We start from the raw sequence: 27,696 nt of genomic DNA on the forward strand, positions 1-27,696 counted from the left end.
GCTGGCGGCAAGTTGGCAGCTGACCAGCACTCAACAGTAGCAGAAAAACGGCAGAAAAACAAAATGAAACAAAAAAGCGTCTGGCCCGGTCGGGGGGGAGAACTAAGGCAGGCTCAAAAAGTAAGAAAAATCCAGGCCGGGGAGCTTTAGGAAAGAATAGAAAGCAGATAGCTAAGGAACAAGCGAGGAACGTCCCGTTTCCCAACAGGGAAGTTTTTTTTTTTTTTTTTTGAAACAGAAAGAAAGTTTATTGGTAACGCTTACAGAATTACCAAAGGAAACAAAACAACTATGCAACAAAACAACGCAATCAGAAGGTATAACACAGCAGCTTTCAGGAGGGAGAAGTGTTCAGGCTAGCCTGGGCCCAGAGCGGGGGGGCTTCCTCGACACTCGTGGTCTTCCACCCTCCTGAGTTACCTGGTGGCCTAGAGCGGAGGGGCTTCCTCGACACTCGTGGTCTTCCACCCCCTCGAGTTACCCAGTGCCGCGCCCAGTGTCACCGATCCTCCCTCTCCTGAGAGTGCCCGGTAAGATGGGCACGGCTGCGGGGTGGGCAGTTTAGGGAGGGGGGGGGTAAACACCCATGTATTATAGGACCCCTCCTAGATGACAGGGATGATGGTATCCACAGTGGCAACGGCTGGGGCTGGCGTCTCTCGCTCTTCCCCTCAATCAAAGGGTCAGACGGAGGGAACCGGACGGGGTCACCGAGCAGAGAACCCCAGACAGCGCCCACCGCTCCTCGAAGGCTTCAAGGGAGTCGGTGGACGCCGCCCAGAGGAACTCCGCCCGGATACGTGAGTGTACTGAGGATCGGAAAAGGGCCCCACAATCGCAGGACGTTTCATGGGCCAACCTCTTCTCTCTGGTTTTATAAATGGCTGTTTTAGCCAAAGCTAGGAGGAGGTTGACCAGAAGATCCCGCGACTTTGTGGGGCCACGGATGGGAAGTGTATAGATAAAAAGGTGGGGGGAAAAAGGAAGCCAGAAGAGTAATAGAATATTTGTGAGGAGCCGGAAAAGGGGCTGCAACCTGGCACACTCTAAATACACGTGCGCCAGGGTTTCCCTCACATTACAGAAAGGACAAGTGTCCGGAATGGGGGTAAACCGTGTCAAAAACACACCCGTGCTCACAGCTCCGTGAAGGAGCCGCCAACTGATGTCCCCGACGGGCCTTGGGACCAGGGTGGAATACAGGCTGGCCCACCGAGGTTGCTCACCCTCCAAAGGTGGCAGGAGATCCCGCCACTTTGTATCGGGGCGGGACACCAGGGTGTGGGCATGAAGGGTGTGAAGCGTAAGTGTATATAAGTATTTCCGTGGAGCAATTTGAAAGCTAACCGGCTGCAGTTCGTGCAGCCGGCTTGCAGTGAAAGGGTGAGGGATTTGTTGGGATCTAGGGGGTGGGGGCCCGATGGAAAGGTCCGGTGGGCCTGGGGTAAGGGATGGGCGGGGTGTGCCCTCGCACAAGGCTCGGCTAACATAAGCCCGAGCAGCGGGGGTCAAGGCGGCCTTCACCTCCTGAAGTACGCGCTGGGGGGTACGGAGGCTGGAGAGCCCCATGCGCCGAGTGAGCATCAGGGGATCCAGCCAGTCTCTCCGGTCGTAGTCCAGGAGGTCTCCGACCCTCGTAACTTCCGCCAGGACCAACCTCTGGCGCACCGAGCGGGACTCCGCCACCTGCACACGGAGCTGGGGGTTGTGTAGCAGGGGCTCCGTGAGGAGATCTACCCCCACGGTGGCCGCCATGGACCTGGTTGTTAGAAACAATTTCCAGGTCCGGAGGAGGTCCTGGTAGAAGACCGGCAGCCCGGAGAGGTCTCACGGAAAACCCCTCGGAGAAAGATAAAAGAGCTGCCGGTCATATCGAAGCCCTTGGAAACGGCGCAGGAAGGCGCGCGCCAGTATGCTCCATGCCGAACTACTTGCACTATAAAAGAGCCTCTGCAGGGCCTGGAGGCGGAAAACGCGGACCTGAGTGTACAGACACTTCAGGCCCTGCCCTCCTTCCTTCAGGGGTAGATGAAGAACTCCAACAGGGGCCCAGTGCATTCCTGACCAGAAGAACTCTAGAATCAATCTCCGGAGGTGGGTCAGGAAACCCGGGGCCGGGGCCAGGGTGTTGAGCCTGTACCAGAGCGTGGACAGGACTAGTTGGTTAAGCACCAGTGCTCTCCCTCGGAGGGAGAGACATCGGAGTAGCCTCGTCCATCTCCGGATCCGCTCTATCACCCCGCCCTCTAAATTTTGCCAGTTCTCCGGCGGGGAAGGATGCGTGGCGGAAAGGTAAACGCCGAGATAGAGCAGTGGACCCGCACTTCACCGGATGGTCTGAAGTGCGGGTGGGAGGGAGCTCACCTGCCGCCAGTCCCCCACCGCCAAGCCAGAGCTCTTGACCCAGTTGACTCGGGCGGAGGAGGCTGCCAAATAGATGGCTTGGCATGCCTCCACTCGCGCCAAGTCGCCCGGGTCCTGGACCACGAGGAGTACGTCATCGGCGTACGCCGACAGGACCAGCCGCAGCTCCGGCTCCCGCAGCACCAACCCTGTCATCCTCCTGCGGAGGAGACAGAGGAAAGGCTCGATCGCCAGAGCATACAACTGGCCCGAGAGGGGGCACCCCTGCTGCACTCCTCGCCCGAAGCTGACCGGTTCAGTCAGGGTCCAGTTGAGCCTAACCAAACACTCCGCGGAGGCATACAGCACCCGGAGAAAACTCACAAACTGAGGTCCAAATCCAAATGCCTGCAGAGTGCTCAGGAGGTACCCATGGTCTACTCTATCAAACGCCTTCTCCTGATCAAGAGACAGGAGGGCGAACGATAGACCATCTCTCCGCCCGAGTTCCAAAAGGTCTCGGACTAGAAAGAGGTTGTCGAAAATGCTGCGACCCGGGACAGTATAGGTCTGGTCTGGGTGGACCACGTCCGCCATCACAGACCCTAACCGCAGCGAGATTGCTTTCGCTACGATTTTGTAATCCGTGCTAAGGAGTGAGACGGGACGCCAATTTCGTAGATCGCGGAGGTCCCCCTTCTTCGGCAGCAAAGCGAGCACCGCTCGCCTGCATGACAGAGGGAGGACCCCGCTCTGCAAGGACTCAGCCCAGACGGTGACTAGGTCTGGGCCGAGAATGTCCCAGAACGCGCGGTAAAACTCCACGGTCAGCCCGTCCATGCCCGGAGATTTATTGGTGGGCATGCGACGGAGGGCTTCCGAGAACTCGGCCAGGGTGAGAGGCAGCTCTAGCCGGTCTCGGTCGCCCACGCTGACCGTGGGGAGTTCCTCCCAGAGCACCTCGCAAGCGTCAGGATCGGTCGGGTCCGGGGAGAAAAGGCTTGTGTAGAAGTCACGGGCCCTCCCACACATCTCCTCCGGACCCGTGAGGGGGGTGCTGTCTTCCGCAAGAAGGCAGGTGACGTGTTTCTTGGCCCCCCTCGTTTTCTCCAGGGCATAGAAGAAGCGGGAGCCGCGGTCCATCTCCCGAAGGAGGCGGATGCGGGATCGAACGAAGGCACCTCGGGCCCGGTGGTCCTCAAGGGCCCGGAGCTCCTCCCGCTTCTCCCGGCACGCTCCGCAGAGGGACGGGTCCTCGGGATCGGCGGCCAGGCACCTCTCCATCTCTAAGACCTCCCGTTCCAGCTGCTCTATCGCCGCATTTCGCCGTCGGCTGGTGCCCCGAGTGTAGTCACGGCAGAAGAGCTTGGCACGCACCTTCCCGAGATCCCACCATCGCCACACCGAGGGAAAGGCACGCCACTGCTCTCGCCAGGCCAGCCAAAACTCCCGGAAGGACATCACAAAGCTCTCGTCCTCCAACAGGCTGTTATTAAAGTGCCAATAGGCCGGCCCCGGTCTCTCTGCACGGAGGGAAACCGTTACAGCGACTAAATGATGATCGGAGAATGGGGCCGGCCGAATGGCGGAGGAGTGGGCCTGTGAAAGATGGAAACGGGATAAGTAAATACGGTCCAACTGAGAGTGATGTGACTGATGGGCCTCCACCCGGACAAAGGTGAACGTGGAGGTGTCATCTGGGTGATGGTCGTGCCAGACGTCCACTAGGGAGTGATGGTCGACTATCCCTTGGAGAATATTTGCAGCGGCCGGACTCGGTTCGGCCCCTGAGCGGTCCCGTTCCTCGAGGGTGGTGTTAAAGTCCCCTCCCAGGACCAGGCACTCATGCGAATCCAGGGTGCCGAGAAAGTCGGACACCTGCTGATAAAATTGTGGCCGCCTGGAGCTCATTTGCGGGGCATAGATGTTAACAAGATTAACCACGAGCCCCTCCATACGGACTCGAAGGTGCAGCACGTGGCCCGGCACAGCCTCATTGACCCCTAGCACCTCAGGCCGTAGGTTGGGGGAGAATAGGGTTGCCACTCCAGCCTGCCAGGTCGCAAAGTGGCTAAAGTATACCCCGTCCCCCCACTCCAGCCGCCACCTGTCCTCGGCGGCCGGGTCTGTATGGGTCTCCTGCAGGAAAACTACAGAGTACCTCCCCTCCCGAAGGTAAGAGAGCACCTGGGACCTGCGGAGAGCCATCCTACAGCCCCTGGTATTCAGGGTCGCAATAATAAGAGGCGTCATACGGAGGGCTGGGGGGGTGGGGGTCTCGTATTGTCGGGGGGGTTCAGGGCTCCCGGCGGGTTGCACAGCAACCCATGACCTATCCCGTGGGTGAGTAGATTGCTTCGGAAGCTGCGGGCTCGCTCGTAGGCCGCAGCACCACGCTTTCCTTGCCCCCTGCCCTCCTTTATAAGGGCCTTTGTGGCCTGGAGGAGTTGATCAAAGTCCCCCCATAGCCGAAGAGCCAGCTGTGTCCTATCGCGGGCGCCACGGGAGTGCTCTAGGAACTTCCGTAGCGCATGCCACAGCTCATGGGGGGGTGGGGTTACAATTCCCGAGGTATTCCCTGATGGGCCTCTTAATACAGCCTCGTGGTCCGCTAAGGCAGGTAGACAGGGTGCGGACCACCGACGGGGCGTCTGACAGGCTGGGGTTATTAAATTCATTTCACGCCTTGGGGTGGAGGGGGATGGCAGGGGAAAAATTGCCACTCCTAACGGGTCGCGACTAGAAAGTGCAAAGACTGCCCCCTGGGGGGAGTCTGCAAAAGGCGGAAAGGAAATAACCCCAGGGGCGGCATTAACATTGCAGGAGGAGGGACCTTGGGCAGGGGCAGGGGTGGGGGCAGGGGCAGGGGTAAGGCTCTGGGGTGCAGGAGGCGAGCAGCTAAAGGAAAGTGCCTCCTGAGCAGAGTCAAGGGTTAAGGGGGAAGGGGAGGGGCTCCCAATAATGCTAGGTGCTGGCTCCATGGTGGTTTTAGCGGTCACGGCATCAGGTGGTGGACCGCCTTCTGCAGGGTGCTCACCCGGGAAGGCAAAAAGGGGGAGGGAGCATGGGGAAAGGGAGGCTGGGGTAAGGCTGCCCAGCTCGAGGCCAGCCGGCAGCAAATCATCCCCTCCCTGGGTGACCGGGGTTAAATCTAGGGCCTCAGTCTCCGCATACACGGAGGAGAGGCCAACTCCTGCCACCCCGGGGGCCTCTCCTCTAGGACCCGCCTCAACGGCCACCTCGGGGTCCGCGGGGGGTTCGGGTAGCGTCCAGGGAGAAGGGGTGTCCTCAGAAGTCTCGGAGGGGAGGGTTTCCCGTGGAGGGGGGATTCTGCCCTCCAATGCCAGTCCGTCTTCCCCTCCTGACACCGGCGGATGGATCTCGCTCGCGGCCGTGGCGGGAGGCTCGATAGCAGTGCCTCCTTTCCTGGTCTTCCGGGGGGCTTCCGCGTCGGGTGGATGCAGCGGAGCTCGAGCCTTCCGCTTGCCTCGCTTCCCCTGGACTAGGGTCCAGCCTCCCATAGCATCATCTGGGGGTTGGTTAGCAGGGGTCGTGTCGGGGGGCGGAGGCGATGGTTTAGGGGTTCGGGGAGGTAGCGGTGGGGCAACATTAGGGGCGGGGGCTTCTCCTTGGGGGGGGCCCTCTCTTACACCCGATAATATCCTTGCCACACCCTCCTCCATGGGCTCTATTGGGTTGGTACTAGCAAGGGTGGAAACCCCTTGCTCGCCCGGGCATTGTAGGGAAGGTATCTCTTGGGCCCGGACGGGAGCAGCGATGGGTCGAGTAGGAGGAGGGTTGGTTTCAGGCACTGGGCAGCCAGGGGCGTCGGCAGCGACGGGGCCGATGTCCTGCCGGGTCTCGGGGATTTCGGGTGCCCCTCCCCCCCGCGCCAAAGGGCAGTCTCTGCGGACATGCCCCGCTGAGCGGCAGAGGTAGCACCGGGCATCTCCGGTAGAATAAAAGACCCGATAGCGGGCTCCCTCGTAGGGGACTAGAAAGGACCCCTCAAGCGCCTCTCCGTCACGCGCCCTTGCTGGTGGTAGAAGCTGCACTTGCCGGCGGAACGAAAAAATGTGACAGAGGGTGGGGTCCTTGCAGCCCAACGGGAGAGGGCTGATGACAGAAACAAGTTTCCCCAGGGTGGAAAGAGCGGGTAACAGGGCAGCATTGGGTAAGAAGGGAGGAACGGAGGTAAGGACGAGGCGAACGCCCAGGTCTTCTGACGGTTCTAGGGGGACAAACACCCCCCCTACCGTCAGGCCCCTCTCCACCGCCTCCTGGGCGGCATCCTCCGAGGCTAAGAAGAAAACGACCTTCCCATACATCTTGGAGGCCGCCACAATAGCCGTGGGTCCTACCACCTTCGCCAACGCCTGCACGTATGTCTCCACGCGGGGCGAGGCGGGCACCAGGAGGCAACGGACGCCGTGCTTCCTGGTCAAGGCGGGGAAAGGGCCTCGGCCGCTGGTGATGGTGGCGGAGGCAGGGGAGGGGCGAGATAACGAGGCGGCAGGCAGCGGGGAGCCCGCTGCCGCCCGGGCATACGTCCTGGGGGCCGGGGGAGGGACAATCGCAAAGCTGGTGGAGGGAAACGCTGGGAGGGGCGCCACGGTTGATGACGAGGCCGCAGCGGTGGGGGCAGCCCCTGCCATGGAGGGCTCAGTGGTTTTAGCGGGGCCCTTTCCCTTCCACCCGCCCTGGCCCTTCTGGCGAACCGGGGGGGGGTTTCCTAGAATCTGGGGCGGGGGTGGGTGCAGCAGCAGCAGCAATCACCCTGGTGCCTCCTGCTACCGGTGCCCCAGCAGGGGGGGTGGCAAGTACCTTAACAATAGTAGTAGGCGGGGGACCTTGGGGGTTGGGCTGGGGTGGTGGTGGGGAAGGGACAACTAATTTTATTGAAGCAGTCTCGCCCCTCTCGTTCCCCGCCCTTGTGAGCAGGGAGAGACAGGGAGACACCGGAAGGAGGAGGGGGGAGGGGAGAAGGCAGAATAGCCCCTCCTTCCGCTGGCTGCGGACGGGAAGGGAAAAAATGCCGAGGGAGGGGGGCTGGGAGGAGCGGGGGGAACAAAATCGGGGTCCAGTAAAAGGGGCAAGTTGTGGGATAAGCAATCCGGGGGGGGGTGCAGACCCACACACGTTTGTCCAAAGAGTCTCGGTTGGTCGGTTGTTAGGTCCGGTCCGGAAGGCAAAGTTCAAAGCAAACAGCTGGATCCGAAGGGAGATGGCAGATTGCCAGCAAGGACAGACTGCGGGGGGGCCGTGACAGTTGTAATAATGATGGGGGGGTTGGGACACCAATGGATCGGGGGTGGGGGTCTCCACGCCACACCCCCTGTGCCGCCACAAACGCAAGTAATCACAGTCCAACTCCCCCCCACGAGAGTATAATTCAGAAAGTTACTCAATCTTACGGCCTCCGTCACGATGATTTATATTATTTCTTCTGTCCGATGAAATCTCCGTCTCCGGCTGTGTTGGCTGTGTTCCAAGTCCTCCGGTATGTTAAGAATGTTATAAGGTCCGGGCTGCTGGCAAAATGGCTGGGTCTGGGGGTTTCCACTCCCCCCTCCGGACAGCAAAATCAGCAATCTTCCCCCCCCTCCTCCTGGGGCTCAGCTGAGGCAAATAGCTGCGCTCGAAAGCAGGCGTGGGGGGGGGGGATTGGCCGGCGAAGGACGTAGACGGAAAAAAACACAAAAAATGAAAAGAAAAAACAAAAAAGCGTCTGGCCCGGTCGGGGAGGGGACTAAGGTAGGTGCAAAAAGTAAGAAAAATCCGGGCCAGGGGGCTTTAGGAAAGAACAGAAAGCAGATAGCTGAGGAGCAAGCAAAAGACGTTCCGTTTCCTAACAGGGAAGGTTCCAGAACAATCAGGAACCTTCTGGAGAGAATTAAGACAGGCTGATTAGAACACCTGCAGCCAATCAAGAAGCTGCTAGAATCAATTAAGGTAGGCTAATCAGGGCACCTGTATTTTAAAAAGGAGCTCACTTCAGTTTCTGGTGTGCGTGTGAGGAGCTGGGAGCAAGAGGCACTAGGAGCTGAGAGTGAGAACGTGGACTGTTGGAGGACTGAGGTGTACAAGCATTATCAGACACCAGGAAGGAGGTCCTATGGTGATGATAAAGAAGGTGTTGGGAGAAGGCCATGGGGAAGTAGCCCAGGGAGTTGTAGCTGTCGCACAGCTGTTCCAGGAGGCACTCTAGACAGCTGCATTCCACAGGGCCCTGGGCTGGACCCCGGAGTAGAGGGCAGGCCTGGGTTCCCCACAAATCCTCCCAACTCCTGGTCAGACACAGGAGGAGTTGAGCTAGACTGTGAATTCAGGAAAACGGCCAAGCTGAGGGCTGCCTTGAAGCTCCAAGGCAAGCAAATCTGCCAATAAGCGCAAGACCCACCAAGGTAGAGCAGAAACTTTGTTACAATATTCAGGCCTGTCTGTAAAGGCCTATACTCTAAGAATGTAGGAGTATTCTTATCACTTGGCTAATTATAGAGGTATAAAAGAAAGAATCAAAATCACTGTCTGCCAGTTTAAGAGCCTTCTCTTACTGTGACAGTCTGAGGCCTTGTTCTTAGGCTAAGGCCTTTGGCTAAGAGCAGAGGCAGACATAAGCTGGGAAGTGAAGGCGATCGGGGGAAGTCCCGGACAACTGGAAAAAGGCTAATGTAGTGCCCATCTTTAAAAAAAGGGAAGGAGGAGGATCCTGGGAACTACAGGCTAGTCAGCCTCACCTCAATCCCTGGAAAAATCATGGAGCAGGTCCTCAAGGAATCAATTCTAAAGTGCTTAGAGGAGAGGAAAGTGATCAGGAACAGACAGCATAGATTCACCAAGGGCAAGTCATGCCTGACTAATCTAATTGCCTTCTATGACGAGATAACTGGCTCTGTGGATGAGGGGAAAGCAGTGGACGTGTTGTTCCTTGACTTTAGCAAAGCTTTTGATATGGTCTTCCACAGTATTCTTTCCATCAAGTTAAAGAAGTATGGGTTTGATGAATGCACTATAAGGTGGATAGAAAGCTGGCTAGGCTGGGCTCAACGGGTAGTGATCAATGGCTCCATGTCTAGTTGGCAGCCAGTATCAAGTGGAGTGCCCCAAGGGTCGGTCCTGGGGCCGGTTTTGTTCAATATCTTCATAAATGACCTGGAGGATGGTGTGGATTGCACCCTCAGCAAGTTTGCAGATGACACTAAACTGGGAGGAGAGGTAGATACGCTCGAGGGTAGGGATAGGATATAGAGGGCCCTAGACAAATTAGAGGATTGGGCCAAAAGAAATCTGATGAGGTTCAACAAGGACAAGTGCAGAGTCCTGCACTTAAAAGGACGGAAGAATCCCATGCACCGCTACAGACTAGGGACCGAATGGCTAGGCAGCAGTTCTGCAGAAGAGGACCTAGGGGTTACAGTGGACAAGAAGCTTGATATGAGTCAACAGTGTGCCATTGTTTCCAAGAAGGCCAATAGCATTTTGGGATGTATATGTAGGGACATTGCCAGCAGATCGAGGGACGTGATCGTTTCCCTCTATTCGACATTGGTGAGGCCTCATCTGGAGTATTGTGTCCAGTTTTGGGCCCCACACTACAAGAAGGGTGTGGAAATATTGGAAAACATCCAGCGGAGGGCATCAAAAACGATTAGGGGTCTGGAACACATGACTTATGAGGAGAGGCTGAGGGAACTGGGATTGTTTACTCTGAGGAAGAGAAGAATGAGGGGGGATTTGATAGCTGCTTTCAACTACCTGAAATAGGGTTCCAAAGAGGATGGATCTAGACTGTTCTCAGTGGTAGCAGATGACAGAACAAGGAGTAATGGTCTCCAGTTGCAGTGGGAGAGGTTTAGGTTGGATATTAGGAAAAAGTTTTTCACTGGGAGGGTGGTGAAACACAGGAATGCATTACCTAGGGAGGTGGTGGAATCTCCTTCCTTAGAAGTTTTTAAAGTCAGGCTTGACAAAGCCCTGGCTGGGATGATTTAATTGGGGGTTGGTCCTGCTTTGTGCAAGGGGTTGGACTAGATGACCTCCTGAGGTCCCTTCCAACTCTGATATTCTATGATTCTATGAATGGTTACATCCTCACATTCCAACCTAGTCACGTTGAAATAAGGTGCTATTTGGCTGTTAGGAATACAGTCCTATCCTGATAACGCATATCGCCTCCAGAGAAAGGGAAGTGCCTAGAAGATGTAAAAGGAAATTTAGTTTGATAGCATCCTGTCTGGCAAGAACTCACTTATCAATAGTTCGGATGTGAAATCCTCATTTCTTTGTTGTTCTATCACTGTAGTCCCCATTTGCCTATTGCTTGTCTGTATAATCTCTGTCTGGGTCTGTGATTGTTTCTTGTCTGCTGTATAATTAATTTTGCTGGGTGTAAACTAATTACGGTGGTGGGATATCATTGGTTAAATAATCATGTTACAATATGTTAGGATTGGTTAGTTAAAAATTTCAGTAAAATGATTGGTTAAGGTATAGCTAAGCAGAACTCAAGTTTTACTATATAGTCTGCAGTCAATCACGAAGTGTGTGTGTGGGGGGTATGGGGGTGGGGAATTGGAATCATGTTTTGCTAAGGGCAGGAATGGGAACAGGGACACAGGTGTAAGGCTCTGTGGTGTCAGAGCTGGGAAGAGGGACACTAAGGAAGGAAACTGGAATCATGCTTGCTGGAAGTTCACCCCAATAAACATTGAATTGTTTGCACCTTTGGACTTCGGGTATTGTTGCTCTCTGTTCATGCGAGAAGGACCAGGGAAGTAAGTGGGTGAAGGAATAAGCCCCCTAACAGGTAACATTTGAAAACTCATTTTTTGCTGGTCAGTATTGTCCTAATAAAATGTGTGGCAACATTGCATGTGAAATTATAAGATTCCACTGTATAGGGTTAATAAGCTCTGCATAATCTGCATTTAAGTAGTAAACAGAGTCATCAAGCGGGAAGGGGAGACAAAAGAAGCTCAGACAGGTGAGAATAAAACAGTAGAGAACATTCTTCTACACAGATATTTTGTCTCTTGGTACACAGCAGGAAACTTTTTTTTTCAAAAATGAGATCAACTAGAAAAAGGAGGGGCAAACACCTTAAGGGACTCCCACTCCCTCTCCCTCCCTGCCCATCAATTCTCTAAACCTGAAGCAGCAAAGGCTTCTGGGATAATGGTTCTTTACCTAGAGGGTAGGTTAGTAAGACTGCTGAAAGCACATGGTGAGAAACTTTGCTTGAATCTGATATTGTTTGTTAGGCTTGGGACTAGAAGCATTTTAACTTTATTTTTGTCACTAGTTCTGACTTTTATTCCTCATTACTTGTACTCACTTAAAATCTCTCTCTTTGTAGTTAATAAACTTGTTTTATTGCTTTATATAATCCAGTTTGTTTAAATTGAAGTGTTTGGGAAACACTATTTGTGTGCATATCATACCTATTAAAGAAATAACAGACTTTATATAAACTGGTATTGTCCAGGAGAGAGCTGAGCAGTACAGGACATACACTGCTTTGGGGAAATCTACCTCTGGGAGTGTTGGCGTCACCCTGCAATAAACCTGAGGCTGGTAAGAGCCAAGGAGTGGCTGGCCGGCTGCAGCCCACACACACAGAGATAGCTAGTGTAACCGAGTGCCAGGGGTGGACTGTACCGAGAATACCACACCCAGGGCAGACTGCAAGTTTCAATTATTTCATTTTTTTTTTTTGTGAACTCACTGTCTTGCTGGTTCCTAATCTGTGATAAATTGCTGAAGAATATTTCTGTCCTTCATAGTTGAGGCCTTTCCTTTTACTTCTTTTTCCACCTCATACATCATGAAAAAATTGGAGCATTATTTTTGGCAGTGCATCATGACTGTATACACATCAAGACTCTCCCTCTTGCATCAGAGATGTTCAGTTGCACATGTTCTTGGATCTTTGCATTCAGCAGTGTATTTTGTATGACTTCAGTAGCCAGGTATTTTGTTTCAATATTTTGAAACGAAGTGGTTGGTTCTTCCCCAGAGCAAACCTTGAAACTTTGAAGTATGCATAAGAACACATCCTCATCTTCACTGTCATGTTGCTTAGCTGCCTTTTTTTGACATTGTGATTAAGTTGATCATCCAAACCAACATGGAACATGTCTTTGGTGTCTGCTGTGATTATGGACTCTCAGGTTGCAAGACAAGGTTCATCTGCGGAAGGCTGACTAATGATTGGTGATGCCTACAATTCCACTTCCTTCCTTTCCTATGCCATTAAGCCAGTCTTGGCTTTTATCAGGGTTCACTTGGTTGAGCTTCCCACATGATTTCTTCACAACAAAGTTTCCTCGCTGGAGTTCCTTGAGCACTTTAGCCAGTGGATGATGCATTTCTGTGATGTAGATGGCACCCCACCTTGCATATTTTGTCATATCTCATGAAGAATGGCAGCATACCTTTGAAAGTGTACAGATGCAGCTCCCCATTTCCTTCTGTCTGGATATGGTTGGACATGAGCCGCAGGGCCACCATTTCCATATACTTCCATCAAAACCTGAAACTTACACTATAGGATACCTACCCTAACCCTTCCCAACAGGAAGCTAAAATATTACTTCTAATCACTCATTAATATGAAGCAGCATGAAAAGCTCTCTAAGTGACAGGGATAAAAACTTAAATAATTATAATAATAAATAAAACATGGTGGGCAGGTGATATGCACAATAGGAACCTTTAAATGCATTCTTCCACACTTAGCAACTAATAAATTTTAAATATGACTCAAAGTGCTGAGATTCTTTTCAGATACAAAGCAAAAATCTGTGTATTTGCAGAGCATAACAATTGTCATGGCAACATGTACTGTATTTATGGAGTCAAAAAGAATTTCTCTACCAGGTAGACAAAACTATAGTACATGATAAGTGCAGCAGTCTAGAACAAAAAAAATGTTTCAGTATGTTTCGACCAGTATAGTCGATGACAACATATCATTTTTTAGGACTATTTTTTCCCCCAAGAAATACCAGTTTTCCACTAGAGAGCTTAAATTGTGTCATGAACAACCATTTCAACAAGACACATGGGTAATTCATTGTCAGTTTAATTAGTACTTAAAGTAAACAAACTGTTACTCAGCAGTCAGCTTGGTACTAATTAATTAACTAGCCTGCTAAATGTTGCAATTTCACTTTCAAATTAAAGCATCAGAATATCAAAAAAAAAATCATAGTGATCAGTACATTTTATTTCACAGTGAACTTAACAATTACAAATAAAGTGTCATTTGATTGGTGCAGCCCATTCCTCAAGCTCCCAAATTAACCCTGTAAGCACTTGAAAAGACAAATTTAAGACAATCATAATATATTGTAATGCACACAGATTCTAGCGGAGTAAATTGATATTTAGGCCATTTTAAAATGTCTACCCTGTTATCCCAGTGCTGATATCAGGACTTCAAACACTTTAAGGACCCAAGCCTCCAAACACTCACTACTAAGAGTAGTGCTTACTACTATGAGTAGTCCCACGGAAATCTACTGACCTTTTATTAGAGCTCTACTGTTTGCTCATCTATGAACCACATGTTGAGACGGGGCTTGACCCTACAACACCAACTCACCGTAAGAGAGCCAACCATATGTCACAGATATTAGTTATGTTGCTTAATGCATTACTGGAAGCTGCTCAGGTACTGTGGTGATGAGGAGGTATAAAAACCTGAGTAAAATAGATTAGTAATCAGCACTTACTGACAGCATTAGCAATGGATAACTTCTATCCACAAAAGAGGTACAGACTTGGCGGGGTAGAGCAAGTTTCCCCTCACTGATGTTCCTTAACCCTGCTTTGGAGAGATCAGGTGGTAATTCAGTCTCCATGCCCATTCAGTCTCTATTGAGACTGCCATCAAAGATGCCAAGTGCTATCCATTATGACGATGGGTTTTGTAATGAGAACATTTCCCATTAGTAGCTTCGCTGAACTCACCCTACTCTTCATGTAGGTCACTAAGTGCTAGTTAACAGCTTTCAGGAGCTGCTCGATAAAACTAATGAACAACAGATGAAGGACTTATACCCCACTCCCAGGTTCCCTGAGGAATTCATGTCCCCCCCCATTCTTTTTTTGCATAAAATTGGGGGTTAAGGATTAGAGGACATCAGACAGAAAACCAACACACAAGCTATAAATCCTGTCAGCAATATCCTCCAAGTATCAATGGTACATTTTGAAAATAATGTAGAACAGTTGCCTTCTTTGTTTATGGAAGGTATTTATGTAATGTCTGCATAATACTTGGGGGCTGTTACCCTTTCATTGTCTTGAAGATGAGGGTATTATGCAGTAGGGATAGTGAGTTAATGAATAGTTACTACCAATTTAGGGCTTGCTCCTTATTCATGGCCTAGGCCCGAATTCACCAAGGGACTTTGGCATTGGGATGCTTAACTTTTAGGCGCCTAGAAAAATCACAGGACCAATACTGAAATCCACAAAGTCTGTATTAGGTGCCCAGGATCCCTATACAATGTATGAGGGGAGATACGTTCCTAAAATGGGATCCACAAAAGCCAGCACACAAGTTGGGGAGCTGCCTAAGTTATCCAATGCGGGTATGTCTACATAACAACTAGACACATGCAGCTGGCACATGCCAGGCAACTCAGGCTCACAGGGCTCAGGCTGTGGGGCTGTTTCACTGCCATCTAGACTTCCGGGCTTTGGCTGCACTAATGCCTGCAGGGGCAGCTCAGTGCTGGGAGTGGCTAGCAGTGGCAGCCCAGCAGTGCAGCCCAGCATGTACACTCCGCATGATTCAGCCTTCAGGTTGGTACAGAGGGGGCAGCAATCGAAGCTGAGCTCCTGTACTCTCAGGGGTGGGGAGAGCAGGGTGGCCAAGGAGAAGGCGACCAGGTGCTCTTTAGTGCAGAGCCAGCCACACCACTGCTGCTAGCATCAGCAGCCAGAGCCTGGATTCTATTATGGGTATGTCAATACTGCACAGTTAGTGGGACTCAAGTCATCTGACCCTGGGTTAGAGAACCCAGGGCTTGAGCAACTGCACCGATTTTAAAACCTACATTAAAATTTTTCTAACCCAGGCTCTGCTGTCCACACTGCAGCTCATAGACCTGAAATAAACCATACTCCAGATTCCCGAAACACCCTCCCAAAATGTGGCCTGTCTATCCCTTTGACCATGGTGTACTTTGGGAAAACTTGACAGTCCACCCTGCACATTACAGGAAGTTTGAACAGCCTGCCAACACAGCCTGCCAAGGATTCGTTTTGGTCTGTGCATTCCCAGCAATCAAAGCCAGTAACATGGAGGAGGAGACTTCTGAAGATTTTCTCTTGCTTGTGCTTTCACTTCTACATCAGAAAATGGGCACAGCTTCTGTGAGACTCTCGTGGACATTTCAGCAGCATTTTTTGACCCACCAAAGGCGCCTGATAGAGTTTGTGATGGATCAGGAGGAGAAGGACACGGATATGGCAGACTCACACTGGCTGAAGCTGGTCATGTCACTCGGTACAGCTACTGAGGCTCCCTGCATAGACTGGCACTTCTGGAGCAGGTCCACGAGCACAGACGGGTGGGATCACATCATCAGGCAGACCTAGGATGACCAGCAGTGGGTCCAGAACTTTTGCATGAAGAAAGCTACATTGCTGGAACTTGGTGAATTGCTTGCCCAACCCTCCTTGTCCAGAAGCATATTGCTGTAACCATCTGAAAGCTGGCTACCCCAGGCTGCTACAGGTCTGTTGACAACCACTTTGGTGTTGGAAAGTCATCTGTAGCTGAGGTTTCTGATGTAAACTGCAAAGGATACTACTCCATTGCTGTGCAGGATCTAGTGGATCACAGAGCATGATTTATGAATGTCTACATGGATATCACTGGGAAAGTTCATGATGACAGAGTTTTTTTTTGGCCAACCAGGAGTCTACATTCATGGACAGGCTAGGACACTAGTCACATCAAATGACATTGGCATAAGAGGAGTTACTATCCTCATTCTCTTTTCCGTTCCTTTCCCATTTGCTGTGCACTTAGTGCTGGAGGAAGGGAGTAGAGGCATCCATGGGGATGGGGTCAGTATGGAGAACTACATGGGGCAAAGTTGTGCTGCCCAGCGACTCATGGAGCCCAATTGCATGACCCAACCAGCCATGAAGTTTTTTTCAAAGCTGTTTCTAGGCTTCGTCACAGGGTACCATTCAGGGGATTCAGGCTGTGGCATGGGTGATGCAGCAGGAACCGGCACACTTGCAGCCATTAGTGGCATCAGCCATGCAAACAGTTCTTTCTGCTGAGCTCTGGCCTCCTCCCTTAGCAGCTGTTTCTGTTCCAGGCACCATGAAGCAAGTGCCTGCTCCTGCACAGAAACCTTGACCTCAAGCTGTGAGGTGCAGCTAGGCTCAGACTTTGTTCTTGCCTCTCAGCATGCCTTTTCTCCAGCTGCTGAGTCCCTTGTGGGCTCTGGCATGACTGCATCTCTTGCACCATCTCTGGCAGGATGTGTCCCTTATTGAGTATACAGACAGAAGCATTTTTGTAACAATGTTGGGAGAAATAGTGCTCTAGTATAGTACAGTCCTAAAATATGCCTCACAGATTAAATATGAAGGGCAAAGAATCAGACCCTCAAATGGTGTATACTGGCATGGCTTCACTGACTTCATTTACATCCACTCACTTCCATGCAGCTGTGCCAATTTACACCAGCTGAATATCTGGCCCAGAGAGGCATTCAAGGGTTTAGCTGTCACAGCACAGTTATACTCACTCCTTCTAATGGGTTTTATTACTGGATGGGAAAGGAAGAGGAAATAAGATCTGGAGCAAGGAAATGGAATTGAAAATGCATCACATAATCTATAAGTGCAAAGAGTGCATCTGAGAGAGCAATTCAGCTTACCACATTTATTACCTTCGTATTTCCCAGGCCGATCTTCCATATCAGATGCGACCATTTCTGAAGTGTGGGAAGCTGGTGATAGAATTGCTGGAAGGGAACTCAAATTGAGCAGTTTAGGAGTAGTGCTCAATTTTACAGTCACCTTACTTCTACTCATATCTCTTTTTACATAAAGCACAGGTAGCACAGGGTGCATTTTTCTTGCTAGGAGAAATAAAATCCCAATCGTCGGAGGTGTAATACCTCACCCACCTTGTCTCTCTAATATCCTGGGACTAACACGGCTATAGGGAGCTTCACACAGTCACCTGAGATAACCTTCCTGACTTCACGCTAGACAGAACCCTCCAGGAAATTCCCTCTGGTCTTCTGCTGAGGAGCAGTGCTGTTGCTTCTATTTGCTCCCTGTCTTGAGCTCTTTTTAATGCCAGTGCTAATGATGGGCTAGATCTTTATCTGGTGTGAATTGACATAGCTCCACTGTAATCAATGGAACTACATGATTTCCAGCAACTGAAGATCCGGCTCGATATCTTCATAAGTATGGGATGAGAGGAGAAAAGAGGTGGATTAAAATCTTCTCAACAGGAGTATAAATAGAATGGTCTCATCAAATGCATGCACTCCTGAGATGAAAAGTGGCATAACTGGCCGGAATTATGCTTGCTTCAAACTCCGCATGATTCATTATAAAGCAGATACAGGGAACTTGCCTCATTTTTTCTAAGTCACAAAATAATTTTCATATTATATGAATTCATCTTATTTTGAAAATGATAAACAGTAATTTAAACGTTTCAACTAAACAATGGACTTAAATACCATGGGGGGAAAATGTGCAGCAGCGATGCAGTGAATAAGCAGATTGCCGTGCGTGCTATGGTCACGCTGATATCTGTGTTGGCTGGCTGAATGCCCCTTGGTGGAGGAAAATTTGCTGGTGATTTGTGTCACCACAGTTCCCATCCAGGCAAACTCCCCACTGCCCAGAGTCATGCTCAGGGTTTACATCAGCTGTAGTGTAGTAGCCTGAGTATATAATAGGCACAAGAGAGGGCTGTGATGTACATCAAAGGAAATTAACTGTGATCTTTGTAAAAGCACACATGCAAGTTTCTCTTTCATAAAGACATCAAATTTCTTCCTGTGAAAAATGTTATGAGTGTATCCAGAAACCATCGTGAATGTTTTTACCAGGTCACAAAGGTATAAGAAAAACTTCATATTTTCTCCAAAATGGTTGTTACAGTCTAGTTTGAAAATACATTTTGAAAACAATAATAATAACAATTAATAATTAATTAATAATAGTTATAATAATACATTACACCCAGAAGATATATTAAATCCCTCTCAGAATTGAAAGCTGATTAACAAGATTAATTGTTAGAATTGCACAAATCCATTATGGTGAACCATCTCCAAATTTTCTTTGATATTCATTATGTCTCCTAAACTAACATGAAAATAGTAGGACATATTTTGTGGCAGATTGCAACTTTCGTTGGACTTCAAGCCAAATGCATGTTTAGAGGCAGAAATGTTAAGATAAAGCTTTCATCTAATGTGATTGCCTTGTGGGGGTGAATAGGAAATATCTTATTCAGGGAAGAAAGAAAAACAGATTGGTGCTATGGGAGATCTGAAGGGATAACAATGATCTCTGTGAGAAGGAAATAACTCACAGGCAGCCAAATTTGTTTTTTGTTAAAATATCATTAGAGAGAAAATCAATATGATACAATCCATTGATGAAGTGAGTTTGGACTAGGGTGTGGGATTCCAAGGAAATCAAAAAGTGCCAGCTGAGAGGACCAATGAAAACCTGAGAGATATGGGCAGAGTTCATCAGATAGTTTCCTTAAAGATGGTTTGAATGAAATAAGGGCCAAATCAAGCAACTGGATGTGCATGCATGAACCTCCATTGACTTCAGTGGGAGTCTCAGGGTAGGTCTACACAGCAGTTAAACAACCATGACTGGCCCATGTCAGCTGATTCCGGCTCATGGGGTTTGTGCTATTGGGCTGTAAAACTGGTGTAAAAATTCAGGCTAGCCCGAGCTCTGGGACCCTGTGTCAGGGGAGATTCTCAGAGCCCAGACTCCAGCCTGTGCTGGAACATCTACACCACAATTTCCTGAGCCAGAGCCAGCTGACATGAGCCAACCATGAGTGTTTAATTGCTGTGTACACATACTCTATGAGAGCACAGATAAAGTTGAAGGATGTTCAAGGAGAGCTGTTCCTAACTCTGGCTGCAATCCAGCAAATAAATGTGTTTTTTTTTTCTTTAGGCCCTGATCCTGCAAAGAATGTGCATGTGCATAACTTTAAACAAGTGAGTAGTATTTCAAGAGGGATTTAGGTATTTAGGAATCTAAATCCCATTGATTGTCGATGGGATCTAGACTTTAAGTATCTATGCAGCTGAATAGATGTTTGGACTCGCAGGATCCCAAAGCCCAGGCTCCAGCCTGAGCCAGAACTTCTACACTGCAATTTTATAGCCTTGCAACTTGAGTCCAAGTCAGCTGTTGTGGGTCAGCCATGGGTGTTTTATTGCACTGTAGATATACCTTAAGTCCCTTTTGAAAATGAGATTTAGGCTCCTAAATCAGTTAGATGTCATGACGCTGAGCACAGCAACACATAAATACCTTTAATAATCTGGACCTAAGTGTTTTCCTGGGTCAGAGTATTAGGGAATGTCACTTAAACCACCACAGAAGCACAGCTGCAGTGCTGTACCTACGCCGCTGCAGCATTTCAGTGTAGACACTACCTATGCCAATGGGAGGGGTTCTCCCGTCCGTGTAGGTAATCCACCTCCCCAGGGGGTGGCAGCTACATCGATGGAACATTCTTCTGTTGACCTAGTGCTGTCTACACTGGGGGGTTAGGCCGGCATATCTGCGTTTCTCAGCAGTGTGGATTTTTCATATCCCTCAGAGACACAGCTATGCCAGTGTAAGTTCCCAGCTTACACCAGCCCCCTGATAGCTGTGCAAAAGGCAGCTGCCCCAATCACCTTTGGAGCACTATAATTGAGGAAGGTGGAAAGGCCCAGATCCACAAAGGCAGGTAAAGCCAAGATTTAAGCACCACTGTGATATATAACACCTCCTGAAGGCTGCTGCCTAACCATGTGTAGATACTTCCAATTTTTGCTATAAAAGATCCCTAGCTATCTATGTTTCTGCCTCCGGGTTTGTGCAGTGTGACCTCAGTCTAGGAGCCCTCTTGCCTATCTCACATGTAAGCCCTAGTGTAATCCACAAGTTGGGAGAAGATAGAGTCTCCTTCTCCTATTTTACCCAAAAGACCTGATCTGATAGTCATGCTCAGAGGCTGCCTAACTCTGCACAAATCAACCAGGATGAAGAGGCACTGAGTTCTCTTATAACGTTCAGTCCAGTGTTTAGGACATTCTTCCAGACTGTGAGAGATCCAACTTTAGTTCCCCCTGTGACGTTATTGACATGAACTGTGACCTTATAGATCAGGGTCAGCAACCTATGGCCCGTGTGCAAAAGACAGCACGCGAGCCAATTTTTAATGGCACGCTGCTGTCTTCTGGGCCCCGGCAGACAGCAGCGTGCCATTAAAATTCCTGCCTGGCCCGGCCCGCTCTTTTCTGCCCACCGCTCTCTCCTTGCAGGGCAGGTAAGCTTCCCCCTCCCCCCGCCTCTTCCCCCAGTGTGCCAGGTTCCTGCCCCTCCTTCTCTCCCTCCCTGAGGCCGATCAGCTGACGGCCCTTGCTACGGAGGGGAGAGGGAAGAGCAGAACCACAGCGCGCTCTCTGCTCCGGGGACCTTGGGGAGGGGGGTGGAATCATGGCATATCCCCTCCAGCCCCCTGCCGTGAGCTGCTCAGGGCAGGGGAATGGCAGCACCCCCACGATCCCAGCCCACACTCCCAGCCCTCTGCCCTGACCCCTGCACCCCCTCACACATCCCCAGCCCTCTGCCCTGACCCTGAACCCCCCCACACCCTCCATCCCTCTGCCCTGACCCATGCACCCCCCTACACACCCCCAGCCCTCTGCTCTGACCCCTGCACCCCCCAGCACCCTGACTCCACCACCTCCCCCCACATACTCAGCCCCCTGCCCTGACTCCTGCACCCTCCTCACAGACACCCAGCCCCGTGCCCTGAGCACCAAATGGAAGCTCCTGCACACACACACCCCACATTCCCACCTGCATCCCTCACACCAAATGGGAGCTGCCCAGGTAAGCGCTCTACACCCAAACCTCCTGCCCCAACCCTGAGCCCCCTCCCTCATTCTAGCTCCTGGCCAGGCCCTGCATCCCAACCTGCTTCTTCACCCCCAGCCTGGTCTCAGCACACTCCAACCCTCATCTCAGTGCAGAGAGCAGCAGAGAATGGCTAGAACCAGGGAGAAGACAGGTACCTACTTCAGGTGGACAGGACCGGGACCCCAGACCAGCAGCGGGCTGAGCGGGGCCGGCAGCTGGGACCCTGGCTGGCAGGATCTGGCAGACGGAACCCCAGACAGGCAGCGGACTGAGAGGCAGCGGGCTGAGCTGCTCAGCCCAGTGCTGGTCTGGGGTGCCGGCGGCTGGCCCCGCTCAGCCCACTGCTGGTCTGGGGTTCTGGCTGCCAGCCCCTTGCCAGCCGGGGTCCCGGCCGCAGGCCCCGCTCAGCCTGCTGCCGGCCTAGGTGAACGGAACCCCAGGCCGGCAATGGGCTGAGTGGGACAGCGGTGTAAGATCAGCATTTTAATTTAATTTTAAATTAAGCTTCTTAAAAATTTTGAAAACCTTGTTTACATACGACAATAGTTTAGTTATATAATATATAGACTTATAGAGCGAGACCGTCTAAAAAACGTTAAAATGTATTATTGGCACACAAAACCTTAAATTAAAGTGAATAAATGAAGACTCGGCACACCACTTCTAAAAGGTTGCTGACCCCTGGTATAGATCATTGTTGCAACCAAGGCCCTATAGTTGCACCAAATCTTGTACAAAGAAGGTCAAGAAAGGTGTCTATAGAAAGGTTGTCATTTGCTGGTTATGATTATGCTGTCTGCGTGTATCATTTTTGTATCTGAAGTTATGAATATTGGCTGTGTACTTGTATCTCAATATGTTTGATTCTAAGTAGCCTCAGTGAAGCATCTGGTCAGCTTCTTGAGAAAGGACTATTTTCAGTAAGTGCCCAAACAAGAAACACCTAACTGACAATGAACTTTGGGAGATGCCAATCCACATCTGAGCTTTCCTGGGAATGTTCAAATTAACATGTAAACAATGGCGTTGGCCTGCAAAAAGCTGAATCATTCATGGACATGTGACTTGCCCAGGTGGCTACAAACTCTATCTTGTTGCTGTGATTTTGCACAGGAGAACAACGGGGTTTCCACCCACAGGAGCAAGAATATAAAAGGTCCTGGAAACCCCTCCATTTTGTCTTCAGCTGGCTCAAGACATGGCCTTTTCACCCCCAAGAGATGCCTGGAAGAAACTGGAACAAAGGACAGTAACTACAGGGCTGTGTGTGATTGCTGGATCCAGACTAGGAAGGAGTCCAGTTTATGAAAGAAGCTTATTGGAACATCTCTAAGGGTGAGATTTACCTGTCTGCAGTTTCTTAATGTATTAGGCTTAGACTTGCGTGTTTTGTTTAATTTTGCTTGGTAACTTATTTTGTTCTGTCTGTTATTACTTGGAACCACTTAAATCCTACTTTTTATCCTTTCTCTGGAGCATCTGATATTGACCAGTGTCAGAGATAGGATATTAGACTAGAGGATACAGACATGTTAGTCTGTATCTGCAAAAAGAAAAGGAGTACTTGTGGCACCTTAGAGACTAACAAATTTATTTGAGCATAAGCTTTTGTGACCTCACTTCATCTGATGCATTCAGTGGATGTTACAATAAAAGGAAATTTGGCCACAGATATTTCACAGCCTGATCTGAAGAGTATTGAAGTCAATTAAAAGAATCTCACAATGGAAAGCATGGACCTTATAGGGGAATCAGAGTACTTCTGTATGCACAGCTGGAAGGAAAGAAATAATATTTTGAAAGAACATATCGACAAATAAATAAGGTTGGAGCACAGTTTCAAAAATCAAATATAGGGATGGGAAAAATATCTTTTTACCAATAGACAGGAGGATTACATAATACAATTGTATTCAATAAAATACAATACAAGAGAATCCATTGGTAGATTGCATTCACACATAATAAAATTAAACACAGCATTTGGAAAAGTTGAAGATTGACGCCTCCTAATTTACACAAATACATATTGTCAGTTCTTGCCCTCCTTTTTCATAAACAATTTCTGAAAACAAAAAAAAAGCCATTTTGTAAAGTGATAAAACATTGTGGTCCTTACTGTAAATTGTCTTCCAACAGTAGGTTATATCCAGCATTAATAATTAGTAGTATTTGTATTGATTTACTAGATCTATCAGGGCACGGATATCCCCAACAGAAAAATCAGAGGCAGCTGTTTTGTAGATACATATCTGAGTGCCAAATATACTCATACTTGTATATTTATTTATAATGGTTTTATAAAGTACACCTGTCCAAAGTACAAGACACATGTAAAACACAATGTGAAATACAATCCCCATGTGGTGCTTCTGTAGCTTAAAAAAAACCCTAACAAACTAGGCCCCAGTGTTGCCAACAGTCATGCATGTGCTTAACCTGATCGGACTACTTGTATGTAAAATCTGGTACAAGTGTAATTTTCAGAGCTGGGGCCTAACACTGAACAAGAAAAAACAACCTGGAAGATAAAGTAAATAAGCCAAAAAACTAGAAGCTTAACTGGCCAGAAAACACAACTTGATAAAAAGTAGTAAAAGAGGGTGGGAACTTCTAGAATAGTGGACACTTTGTATCATATTCAAATATTCATTACTGAAGTGAAATTTTCATGATGGAGACAGGAAAATAAAGATAACCTGCTAATAGAGGTAGCAGAAAGTAGGCTGTGGGTACAGTGGACATAGTGTTCTGAACACACCTATGTAGCTGAAGATCTCTGGATTTTTCATTACAGGGCTTTTTACACCTTTCTCTGGACCATCTGATATTGACCAGTGTCAGAAATAGGATATTAGACTAGAGGGAACATTGACTTGATCAGCTATGCCAATCCTGTATTACCAAGAGCATGGATGATCCAGGAGACTAGTACATGCAGTTTCATACTTGCAGAATCCCATATAATTTCCTCAAAGGTCTCATGGTGGAGCCACATTTTAATAATATCTTCTCGCTTTGAGAAGTGGTAAGTGAAATGCACTGATAATCACGTTGTCCTCCAATATTGGCCCCACTTCTATATACCACCATTGTACTTCACGTTGGATGACTATTTGTTATTTCAACTCATTCTTGAAAAGTATATAATATTTTATCAGACTACTTTTTCAAATGACAGTGTTCAAAAATGCATGCAAACCAGACAAAGCGCACACCAGATGGTCTGGAACATTAAAGATTTAGATACACTACAAGTTTGAACTGTTCATAAATAGAAGAAAACACAGGGACAACTGCCAAAGATGCCAAGTATCAGAGGGGTAGCCATGTTAGTCTGAATACACAAAAACAACAAAGAGTGCCTAAATAAATCTGTTAGTCTTTAAGGTGCCACCGGTCTCCTCATTGTTTTTGCCAAAGATGGAAAATGTAGTTAGTTTCTACCATCATTTGTGATTTTTTTTTTTTTTTGGTGGTGATTTGATTGATAGAGGGAACATGTGGAGAGGAGAACATGGATCAGTGAATGTGAAGAGAAGTCTACTTTGCAAGATATAATTGAAATCTATCATATTGTAGTCTCCTCACTTAAGCATGGGATTTTGAAGTAGTCTGTTTTCCTGAGCTTACCTGACAACCTCAAATATCTCTTGCTTTCTATATATCGATTTTCCAGTGGAATTGTCATTTCAATTGATAAATTCATGAGACATGGAGTAAAGATGTACTCCTTGTTTATCTAAAGCGACTCCATTTTGACCATCAGTCTCCTCCATGCAGAGACAAGTATTATGGAAATGAAGGAGGAAATAGTCTTAAAAAGAGAGAAAATAGGCAAGGAAGGAATGACACGTAAAAAGTAAATTAACAGAAATGGAGAAGAAGGTAATGCATTTTTTTTAAATTCTTTTTAGTATTTTGGATTTATTTAAATCAGAGCTGTTGAGTTTTTATTTTCTTTAATTGCCTTCTTTGTAGTGTGCTTGGTGGCTCATGGGAAAGGAAATGGATATTGCATACTACTTATGTAGTGCTATATGTGTGATATATAAAGAGAAAGATCCAGCTTAAAGGACATAGTCTATGTAGGTAAAAATGATGCATGTAAAATTAGTTATTATAATAAAAGAAGATAGAAGGACATTGAAGGGGAGTTCAACATAGGAAGGCTTTGCAGATTAGGTGAATTTTACAGAGTAACTTGAAGGGCATATGAGGGTATTTATCTTATGGGAGGCTATTCCACACATAGGGGATGGCATGGAAAAGACAGAAGAGAAAAAAAAAACAGTTCCCTTCACCCATAGACTTCTATTTCAAATTCATTTCAGGTCAAGAGTAACAGTTCAGGGATTTATGTTGATAGTCACAGTCTGGCTTCCAATCTGGAAACTGAACCCTCTTGTCAAGGTTCCTTCCCCAGTCTGAACTCTAGGGTACAGATGTGGGGACCTGCATGAAAACCTCCAAAGCTTATTTTTACCAGCTTAGGTTAAAACTTCTCCAAGGTACAAACTATTTTACCTTTTGCCCTTGGACTTTCGCTGCCACCAGCAAACGTCTAACCGGTATTATTATTAGGAAAAAGTCCGTTTGGAAACTTCTTTCCTGCCCCCAAATCCTCCCAAATGTTACCCCCCACACACTTTCTGGGGAAGGTTTGGTAAAAATGCTCACCATTTTGCAGAGGTGAAAACAGACCCAAACCCTTGGATCTTAAGAACAATGAAAAAGCATTCAGTTTCTTAAAAGAAGAATTTTAATAGAAGAAAAAGTAAAAAGAATCACCTCTGTAAAATCAGGATGGTAAATACCTTACAGGGTAATTAGATTCAAAACATAGAGAACCCTCTAGGCAAAACCTTAAGTTACAAAAAGACACAAAAAGCAGGAATACCCATTCCATTCAGCACAGCTTATTTTCTCAGCCATTCAAAGAAATCAGAATCTAACGCATATCTAGCTAGATTACTTACTAAATTCTAAGACTCCATTCCTGTTCTGTCCCCAGCAAAAGCATCACATAGACAGAGAGAGAGAGGCTTTTTTTCTCTCCCTCCTCCCAGCTTTTGAAAGTATCTTGTCTCTTCATTGGTTATTTTGGTCAGGTGCCAGCGAGGTTATCCTAGCTTCTTAACCCTTTACAGGTGAAAGGGTTTTTCCTCTGGCTAGGAGGGATTTTAAAGGTGTTTACCCTTCCCTTTATATTTATGACACCTCTCCTTTGTCCCCCCATTAGATATCTTCCTGAAGAAAGACAGCCTTTGGAATACTACTGTGAATGTTTCTGTTTACATAAAGCAACCTCACCAAGAATAGAGCTCATATTATAGTACTGTCGAAACAATGCACACAATTAAAGTTCTTGTATTTTTATTTTAGATACTGCAACAAGGTGTTTGGTGCACAGTAATTGACTGGCTGGCTAAATAATCCCTTCTAAACTGGAACCAAACTGTCAGGCTTCCTGGAAGCTTTCGCAGAGAATTAAATGCACATGGTGATTACTTCTATATTTTGTCCCACACCCATGAAAGCTGGTCTTCCATGGCAGTGTCAGGGCCCAATGGTACAATAATTTAAAGGATCTTGTAATCCTGTTCTCTCTGTTCAGTCAATGGGGCCAGGTGCTCAGCTGGCTGCAAACTGGTAAAGTTCTATTAAAGTCTGTGGAATGTTACTACTTACAGAGGATCTGAATAAACAAGTCCCCAGTCTTAAGTGTTATCATTTTTTCATCTTTTATATCTACTGAAAAATTCACACAAAACAATTAATCTATTTTTTTAGGTTTAATGTCAAAATGTTCTATGGAATTACTTAGTATATAGAGTTTTACAGTTGTTGGGTTTTTTTTTTAAATGACTTCCCTGTATATGGGGTGTTGTTTGCTTGTTTGGGCACGGTTGTTTGGGGTTTGTTTTAATTGGGTAGATCCTCCCTCCAACCTAGAAATCAGGCAATTGATTGTGTACTAGGGAGGTCTGCAGGGGGCTGGCTTTCTCCCTCAGGGATACTGTATCTCATATAAAAGAAAAGGAGTACTTGTGGCACCTTAGAGTCTAACCAATTTATTTGAGCATAAGCTTTCATGAGCTACAGCTCACTTCATCAGATGCATACTGTGGAAAGTACACAAGATCTTTGTATACACACAAAGCATGAAAAAATGGGTGT

The 27,696-nt window shown here is 48.1% G+C and overlaps 1 long non-coding RNA gene across 2 annotated transcripts; it reads left to right on the top strand.

The window, feature by feature from the left end:
• On the top strand, positions 1–27,206 carry LOC140905145 (uncharacterized). 2 transcript variants are annotated; one of them, XR_012156769.2, is made up of 5 exons: positions 1–530; positions 19,552–19,595; positions 22,630–22,851; positions 25,300–25,404; positions 26,902–27,206. It is a non-coding gene; the product is annotated as an uncharacterized LOC140905145 (long non-coding RNA). The 2 variants fall into 2 exon arrangements; XR_012156770.2 differs by lacking the exon at positions 25,300–25,404.
• The last annotated feature ends 490 nt before the right edge of the window (positions 27,207–27,696 follow it).

This window comes from Lepidochelys kempii, chromosome 1 (genome assembly GCF_965140285.1).
Source record: "Lepidochelys kempii isolate rLepKem1 chromosome 1, rLepKem1.hap1, whole genome shotgun sequence".
Taxonomy (NCBI): Eukaryota; Metazoa; Chordata; order Testudines; family Cheloniidae; genus Lepidochelys; species Lepidochelys kempii.